Genomic DNA, 7177 nt, shown 5'->3' with positions numbered 1-7177 from the left:
ATACTGCAATTGGGTCAGCCATGATCCAATCGATAGTGAAGCAGGCTCGAAGGGCTGAATGGCCTATTCTTGCTCATGCATTCCTACAAATCGTGTTTGTTACTCAGTCCCATGAAATCAGTATATTCTTATTGTACATGAATAGGAAAAGTTTGGGGGGGATATAGGCCAGGAGCAGGCAGGTGGGACTAGTTTAGTTTGGGATTACGTTCGGTGCAGACTGGTTGGGTCAAAGTGCTGTCTGACTCTGTTAGACCGTTCTGCTGACCGGTTCTGACTGTTAAACTCTTATTTAAAATGAAGCATCATTTAGTTTCAACCTTGAGTGTTTTCCTTGCATGGGGGGAGTTGGGCCTATGCCCTTTGGAGTTTAGGAGACTGAGAGGTGATCTGATTGAAACATAAGATTCCGGGGGTTTTGACAGGTCGGAGGCTGTTTTCCCCGTGCTGGGGAGTCTAGAACTACAGGATGCGAAGGTGAGGAATTCCTCCTCTCAGAGAGTTGCAAGGGTCTTGGAATTCTCTTCCCCGGAGAGCTGTGGATGCTGGGTCATTTCCAAGGTGACAAATCGGCAAGGAGCCAAGTGTGGTGCAGAGTAAACAAGAAAGTGGAGTTTGGAGCTTCATCAGGTCAGCCATGATCATTGTGACTGATGGAACAGGCTCAAGGGGCCATGAGGCCTGCTCCTGGACTTGTTTGTTAATGTTGGCCCCACCATGAGATTTTATTATGGGCATTTCTGTAGAGCCAATAACTGGTTGCATTGAGAAGGTGATGGGTGAAAACCTTCCTAAGCCATCGATGATGGTTTTTGTTAACCCAGTGTCTTTGGTAGACCATTTCAGAGAGGGACTAAGAGTCAGCCACGTTGGGGTGAGACTGGAATCACGCCCAGCCAGAGCAGGTTCCCACAGCAGATTTTGGGACGTTACTGACACAGCTGTTGGCCCGATGGCTTAGTGGTTGTGTTTCCTGCTGTCTGTTAATTCAACCCCAAATCCCACCCCCTCTCTAACATCTGGCTTGTGCTGTGAAGGTTTTGTTTTTTTTTTTTTTTTTTTTTTTTTTTTGTTGTTGCAATGGTTTAGTTGTAAAATCAGTTTTATCACCAAAACGTTTGGACTATTCCCCCACCCCCCCACCGCGCCCCCCCAAAAAAGAAAAACTATCAGGTGTTTGGCTATATGTGGAATCTTGCTATGTGCAAATTGGCTGTTGAGTTTGTCTCTCTGAGAGTGCTTGTGTGCACTTCAGAATTAAACCACAGTCACTATAGTGTCATTGAATCCCTAGAGTGTGGGAGCAGGCAGTTTGGCCCGTCGGATCTACACTGACCCTATCCCTGTAACTTTGCAATTCCCGTGGCTAGTGTCAGACCTGTCTAAGGGAGCAAGGACAAGGTGTGAATACAAGTCCTTGCTTTCTTTGTGTTTATCTGCAATTGGCATAGTCATACAGCAGGGAAACAGATCATTCGGTCCAAACAGTCTATGCCGAACACAATCCCAAACTAAACTAGTTGCTGCTTGAATTTTTCCTTGGAGTTTGTCAGCTCACTGATACAGATTGGGGAAAATCCGCTCTCCACAGGTGCTCCCCAATCCCCACACTTTATTTTCCTGAAGATAAACTTTATTTTGCTCACTCCACCAAATCTGGGCTTAATCTGCACCTCAAGTCCTGTGTACAGGTAACTGTTTTGGACGCGTTATGTTGTGAATCATGGATTCCATGCAATGGGTACTTAAGAAGTGAACTGGGAATAAGAATTTTATAAATGTCTGTAGAATGTTTGCATATTATTTTACTTTATTTATTATGGTTCAACTCCTCCCTTTAAAGCTGACTTTTTGTCAGCAAAACAATTAAACTCTTAAAAATTCCCAACACTTTTAATTCATTTAGTACTAGATTTGGCCTTGCTTTGTGAATTACAGTGTGAACCAAGTTGGTCCATCATACTCTGTAATGTTGAAATTAATACTATCTCAGATCAGTTATAAAGATAAATACTGTTCTTTGAGCTTCCTCTCTGCCTTGCGTCCTCTTCCCTTGCGTTAAAAGCCAGTGCTCCCATTCAGCTGACAGTGTTGTTGGTCTTGAAGTGATCCATACAGAACTTGGTGCCAGCTACCAGTGATCCTGCCAGCACTGCTGTTCGAACCCAGGGTGTCTCGCAGAATGGCTCCTTCACTGAGTTGGTCCTGGGGATCGGGGTGGGAGAAGTGAGGGAAAAGAAGCAGCAAATGACAAGGTTAGCCTGAGAGGTCAGCTGCCAGCATGGTCACCGTAGAATCCCAACAGTGTAGAAGCAGGCTCTTTGGCCCATCGGATCCACACAGCATCCCACCCAGACCCTATCCCTGTAACCCTGCATTTCCTGTGACCAACCCACCAAATCTGCTCATCCCTGGACACTACAGGCAGCTTGGCATACCCAATCCACCTAACCACATCTTTTGGACTGTGGCAGGAAACCGGAGCACCCGGAGGAAACCTACGCAGACACAGGGAGAACGTGCAAACTCCACAGACAGTCACCCGAGGGTGGAATGGAATGTGGGTCCCTGGCGCTGTGAGGCAGCAGGGTTAACTGCTGAGCTGCTCATTCGACATTTGAGGACTGCGTCACTTTGGCAAAGTTCACTGTTCAGAAGCATTGCAAGCAGAAATGTGCTTTAGATTCTCTGTTTTTGAACAGTGGGAGTCATGGGCAAGACCAGTATTTGCTGTCTGTCCCGAATTGCCTTTAAACTAAGTGGCTCACTTGAACATTTCAGGGAGCATTAAGAGTCAACCACATTGCTAATGGGATCTGTAGTCATGTGTAGGGCAGGCTGGGTAAAGATGGCAGATTTCTTTCCCTAAAGAACATTAGCGATCCAGATGAGCTTTTACAAGCATCAGTGGTTTCACTTCACCATCAATGAGCCTAGCTTCCAATTCTAGATTGATACCCAGAAGTGATTTTTATGCAGGTATGAATGTGTTTTATATCCCATCACCAAATCACCTGTAATTTTTTTTCATCTGCTTTTGTTTTTAACTAGTAGCTGCCAGTAAATCACCATGTTTTCCAGTTGATTAATTTACATGCAAAGCCAGTGAAGGGCCACACAGATCATCGAAGGTGCAGAAGAGGGTGCGGGTTGGCTCAATCAAGATGCATTTGGAAGGGAATATAAGGCACTCCAGCTCCTGCAGTGCCCACCTTCCCGGGCATCAAGAGTATCAGTAGACAGCGTGTACTCTCTCTATCTCTGAGGGCACCTGGGCACAGGCATAACCACAAAACAGGGGCAGATGGTTCAATTTCACCTTTTTTATTTTTTTTTTTTTTTGTTTTTTTGGGGGACAGACAGACCCAAGTTGGCTCTGGAGAGCTGCTTTACCAATTTTTCCCAAATCAACCTGTTGAAAGATAGTATTACACATCTCTGCAGCAGGTGGGACTTGAACCTAGGCCACTCGGTCCACGGGTAGGGGCACTACCACTGTGCCATGAGAAGACCACCTGGATCTGCTTTATTTATTTATTTATTTTTTTTTGAAACCACCATCACCAGTTTTAAAAAAAGAAAAAAATCTGTGTATTATCTGCGTATTTACAAGCAGAGCCCATTATGGGCAAAGCAAGCCATTGATGGTGAGGGGAGGAGTTAGGGAGAGCGTGAAGGGACAAAATGCCAATGGAGTGGGGAGATAAAGCACTGTATACCCTGCGATGCCCACCTCTCTCTGAAAGCCTTGAGAATTGGTGGTCAGTGTGCAGTTCCTGCCCAAGGGCACCTGGGCACCAAATGCAGCTGCATAAGAACTAGGAGCAGGAGTAGGCCATCTGGCCCCTTGAGCCTGCCCCGCCATTTAATAAGATCGTGGCTGATCTTTTTGAGACTCAGCTCCACTTACCCGCCCACTCACCATAACCCTTAATTCCTTTACTGTTCAAAAATTTATCTAGCCTTGCCTTAAAAACATTCAGCGAGGTAGCTTCAACCGCTTCACTGGGCAGGGAATTCCACAGATTCACAACCCTTTGGGTGAAGAAGTTCCTCCTGACCTCAGTCCTACATCTGCTTCCCTTTTTTGAGGCTATGCCCCCTAGTCCTAGTCTTACCTGCTAGCGGAAACAGCCTCCCTACCTCCACCTTATCTATTCCCTTCATAATCTTATGTTTCTATAAGATTTCTCCTCATTCTTCTGAATTCCAATGAGTATAATTCCAGCCTACTCAGTCTCTCCTCATAATCCAACCCTCAAGAGGGGCAGATGGTTCAATTTCACATTTAATGGATTGAATTTAAATTTCACCAGCTGCTACAATTTGAAACCATGTCTCAGGAATGTGAGTCAAGGACTTCTGTGGTGCCGTAGTAGTGTCCCTACCTCTGAGCCAGGAGGCCCAGGTTCAAATCCCACCAGGCCCAGAGGTGTCACAACATGTCTAAATGGGTTGGTTAGGGAAATACCCCCAGATTTCTAACCTGCCTGACATTGCCAGTATACCACTACCATTTCAGCCTGCACTCAGAAACCGAATCAAAGGGAGAGAAAAGATAAGATTTGGAGTTTGCAATTCCGGCCTTGAGGTGGGGAATGTTCCTATCTCATGGTTCGACTCTTTCCAATTTTAAGTCCCACCCGCGATCCTTCAAGCATGACAACGCTTTCCAGATCCAGAAGTGGCGATGCGCAGTCATCGTTGTACATTGTTTTTAGGTCTCTACCTGCCAAGACAATACTTCACCTCTTCCCTGGTTTGTACAGTGTGATGTCAAGGGAAGGAGAGAAGGTAGTAGGAGTGACTGAGGAATAGGCTAGTGTTTTAAGGAGGAAGTAGTCCCTTTGGAATGTCAATAAAGGAGGAGAGGGGGAATATTTTGCTTCCAGGATGGCTATCGTGGTGAAAATGGAGGGTGATTCATTGAATATGAAGAGTTGGTTGGAGGGAAGGTGAGGCCAAGAGGAAGACGTCGTGGTTCTGGGAAGGAGGGTAGGGCCTGCAGGAGACGGAACATTTATGGTTGAAGCGAGGGTGGGGGTGGGGGTGGGGGGGTGTAAATTTCCTTTTGAAATCCCCAAATGCCTGGGAAAATTCAATAGAGGGAGACTGGTGAATCTCAGCAGCAAACGTGCAGGCCTACCTTCAGAGAAGCAGTTGCAGTTAGGCAAGAAAGTGGTGGCATTTGCAGGGCTAATCAGAGCTGCTTTTTGCTAGAGACTGGGGCTTTCTGTGAGGCCCATGCCTTTTACTGGGATGGGTAGAGGCAGAAACCAAGGGAGAGAGGTGTGGGGAGGAGGAGGCTGAAAGAGTGGGTGTGGGTGGAAGTGAGCAGGAGGCTGCAAGAAAAGTGGGAGGGAGCAAGAGGCTTTAAGGTATGGAAGGGTGGCCCGGTGACTCAGTGGTTAGCAATGCTGCCTCACAGCGCCAGGGACCTGGGTTCGATTCCACCCTCAGGCAAACTCCACACAGACATTCTCCCCTTTTGGGAGTTGGTTTCCTCCTATAGTCCAGAGATGTGCAGGTTAGGGTGGATTGGCCACAATGTGCAAGCCAGGTGGTTTAGCCATGGGAAGTGCTGGGTTACAGGGGTAGGGTGGGGTCCGGGTGAGATGCTTTTTCGGAGGGTTGGTGTGGACTCGATGGGCTGAATGGCTTGCCTCCACACTGTCGGGATTCTATGAAAACAGGCTGTTCTGAGAATCCAGCCCCACGAGCTTGCTGCAACATCTTACCCACTGTGCACCCTGTCAGCACACTTCAAGCCCTGTTTGTGCTGCTGTTGGTAGTGCCCCAGCCTCTGGCAGTGTAGAGTGGGGAGTGTGTACTTGTATAGTTCTATAGGCCTGCCGGCTTCAACATGCAGTGACATATCAGGACCCTAACTATAGGACAAATGTCTGAATTTAAAGGGGGGTGTTGGTGGAAACTGTGGACATCCCTCATTCTATGCATCACCTCAGAGAAATATCATTCTGATACAACTTCACCCACTCTCCATGGTTCCTGTGTGTGATAGAGCGGATACAGTAGATGAGTCAGGATTTAGGTACTTTCGAAACATCTCTGAACAGGTTGTTATTACACACCCTGGGAGCTGGTGGGACTTGAACTTGGACCCTCTGGCTCAGAGGCACTGTCACTGCACCATGAGCCCCCTAATGGGTGAGTCATTAACAATGGAACAGGGCTCACAGCACCTTGCTTTGCTGCTATCCTTGTTTGGTCACTAAACCCCTGGCTTTGTGAATTGACCACTGATCCTGGAATTTGATCTCTTTAAGAGATGGACATTTGTGGTTGGCAGGACACTGTGACCTGAGAGGCTTCAAAATAGCTTCATTGTGACGACAATGCAGATGAAGTTCTGCAAGAAAAGCCACAATAGATTTGAGATGCGAACTCTTGCCTGTCCCTCCACTTTTTAATGTCTGTCCCTAAGCAGGGGTTGGGGTCAACAAAAACAAAGATCTGCAAGGTTTCTTTTTTCTCCTGTGACTGAAAGTAAGCAAGTGTTTCGGGCCCGATGTACCACTGCTGTGAAGAGGAATTGACCTGGACTTGAAGCATTAACTCTGCTTCCTGCCTGTACTAAATGCTGCCAGACATGCTGAGTTTATCCAGGAACAAATAACGGAGAGGGCTGGAGAAACTCGGCAGGTCTGGTAACATTTTGTGGAGAGAGAGAGAGCAGAGTTAATATTTCTCCTTTCTGCTTTGCTTGGATCCCCCTGGGTGTTGGGGTGGTCACCCCCCTCCCCACTTTGTGTCAGTATAAGGGTGCCCCCTCCCCTCGTGTCGGTGTTAGGATGGCCCCGCCACCCCCCCGGTGTCGGTGTTAGGGTGGCCCCTGCCCTGCAGTGAGGAGGTGGTCACACTCACCAGCGGGCTATGTTCCTGGGTACCTGTGAGCTCCCCTTGCCTTCTCGGTGCCGACACTGACACTTCCTGCTGCATGTCCTGTCGATCTGAAAGGCTGACCAGCGTCCTGTTGGCCTCTGGGCTGGCGGCTTCCCCTCGGCGCCCGGCCCCGGCACCGTTCCAGGCCCCGGCTCGGCCTGCGCGCTGAGGGTTTCGGTCCTTGGTGCCAGAACAGGTGCCTGGCTTGGCGAGGAGCCTGAGGCCTTCCTACCTGCTTTGGCCTGTGCCGGCAGCTTGGCCTTGGCTGAGGCCT

Source organism: Rhincodon typus, chromosome 39 (genome assembly GCF_021869965.1).
Source record: "Rhincodon typus isolate 14 chromosome 39, sRhiTyp1.1, whole genome shotgun sequence".
NCBI classification, from domain to species: domain Eukaryota; kingdom Metazoa; phylum Chordata; class Chondrichthyes; order Orectolobiformes; family Rhincodontidae; genus Rhincodon; species Rhincodon typus.
This window is presented reverse-complemented; position numbering follows the sequence as displayed.